The sequence below is a fragment of the Triticum dicoccoides genome, chromosome 4A, assembly GCF_002162155.2.
Source record: "Triticum dicoccoides isolate Atlit2015 ecotype Zavitan chromosome 4A, WEW_v2.0, whole genome shotgun sequence".
Classification (NCBI taxonomy): domain Eukaryota; kingdom Viridiplantae; phylum Streptophyta; class Magnoliopsida; order Poales; family Poaceae; genus Triticum; species Triticum dicoccoides.
Window position 1 is genome coordinate 109,385,075 of NC_041386.1, and position 2,456 is coordinate 109,387,530.

The window sequence follows — 2,456 nt, forward strand, 5'->3', positions numbered from 1 at the left end:
TGCACCCTCCTCGAGATATCCTGCGGTGAAGGTGGCCCGTCCTGAGCACGGATCGTACTCTGTGCCGGCTGGCTCGCACCCTTCTTAGTCTTTCTTTTGCGTGCCTTCTTCTTCTCCTGTAATGGGACCGAGTTTTGCTCACAGACCGCTTCTTGAGTGTGTTGGGGCTGATAATATTTCGCACCTCGCCTATCTGAGGCTCGGTGAAGTCGGCAGCTGGAGGCGTCTCCTGAGAGCTGAACGCCAGATGGCGCCTGTTGCAACTTGGCTTCTCCGCGGTACGAGTTAGATCGCACACGTCTTTTGTTGGGTTTGGTTCTTGAGAAGGAGGCCCCATGAAGTCGCCATCGTACCCATGATCGGCAAAGTACTGATCGACGTTGCCAAATGTATCATCGTCGTCGTCGTCATCGTTCTGATCCTGTGACATATGCATGTTTGGATCCAGTGGCATAGGGATGTCCGGCACCGTTGCGGCGGTCTTGCCATGGGGCCGACTTGGCGCCGACACGACTGGCGGTGTTGTCTTTGGGGTGGTGTCCCCCGCCCCCAAACGAATCTGGCTCTTCGGCCAAAGTAGGGGCCAGCTCAAGCATGCACTGAGGGTCATCACGTCATCATCATCGGCCCCGACGGGTTGAATCGGAGGTAACAACTCGTCGCAGCCTGGCAGCACCCGAACCAGTTGAACCCTAAACAAGTTGGGTGGCATTTGGGTACCGTGGAACAAGGAATTGCCCGGTTGAACTATTTTGCCCTTGGCGACATCGACCAACTCGTTGTTCACGAAGTGGAGGAGAGTGCACGGAACGTCGGCGGCGCCCTGCGAAAACATGTAGGGCGTCAGGGATGCCCAGTCAAAGGCAAGGAGATGAAGTCCTCAGCCGAGAGAGGCTTAATTAGTTACCGTGATGATGGCGTCGAGCTCGGCTAATGTAGAGGCACCGCCAGCGGCGGGCGTGCAGTTGACGGAGGGGCCGCTTGCTGCAGAGGTGCCGGCCGGCGTACACCCGGGTGCATTAAGCTCCCGTGCCGGCGTCGGAGACACCAATGCCGCCTCCGCCGGAGGCACCAATGGCCCCGCCATCGCATTATGCGAGTTGCTAGCCGTGAAGCTAGGAATCGGGGGCGGCCCCTGTTGGCCGCCCGCAATCCACGCACTCAACCCCGAGATCAAGGTAGGCACAATGGCGGTGATCGTCGCTCCGAGTCGTTGTTCCACTTGCTCTTGGACAATCTCCGGAATCCGCGCCACCTGTGCCTTGAGTTCTTGAACCTCTCGCGCCTAGCTTTCCGAGCTGGTCTTTTTCTCCTTCCGCACACCAGCGGTATAGTATGACCCCCATTTTGTCGACAAGCCTTTGCCGGCCACACGACCAGCTGACGTCGGCTTACTGAGCTTATCCTTGTTCTTCATTACATTCAACCCCCTATTTAGAGTGGTGTCCCAAGGGTTGCTCTTAGTCGACCCCGCGCTACTGCTTTCAGTCGCCTGCGGAAGGAATGTGAACCACTTAGAAATTTGGCTTCATTAATTAGAATGCAACCATATGGAGCTAATTATGCGGGGGTGTATTCCTTACCAGAACAAGCTCAAGCTGCCTGGTCTTCGGATCCGTGGTAAGCTCCTTTGTTTTCGGGTCCTTCTTGTACCGGGCCCTGACAAAGTTCCTGGTCTGCTTGTCACCGTATTTATCGAAGAGGGGCGGTAGGCCTTGCTCGGCACGGTCCGCCTCCTCCTTGTCCCATATAGGCTCCGCCACTCTGTAACCGCCGGGACCGAGTGTGTGTTCCCCTATGTTCAGCTCCCGCATTTGTTTCCCCCACTCACTTGATTGGGAGTTTGCGGTGCTCGAGCAATTGATCTTGAAGTCGTTGTAGTCATCTTCGGTGATCGAAGGATTTTTCTCCTTGATCTTCTGATAACTCTCACCTTTCTCGATCATTCTTTTCACATTGCTTTTCCAAGTAGACAGGGCCTTGCTCATCTTCGTGAGGGCAGCATTGTTCACTTTATTCCCTTTGAGGCTTGTGTTTGCAAATTCAGCGGGGAACTTGTATCATTCGTGCAGCTTCGTGAAGAGGAGGTTGCGCAAATTCCCTCTGTCAGGATGCCTCAGGTTCTCGGTGTTGATCGAGACGGTGCTCCGGACAATGCACCCGAGCTGAAGCGAGTACCCCTTGACTATTCGTTCGGGCGCCGTTGGATTCCCGTTGGAGTCCACTTCAGTAACTTCCTCCTTGAGGGTGCGGAGCACGGTCGGGCGCCGGTCCTTCCGTTGCCTCTTCGGTTGGCTGCCATCTGTGCGTGCGCCGCCATCATCAGTGGTGGCATCCTCGGCGGCACCATCAGTGGTGTCATCAGTGTGGTCATCCTCGGCGGCACCATCAGTGGTCTCAGGATCGGTGGGGAAGGCGGCGGCCTCATACAAGTGAGGTTGTTCCTCCATCTCCTG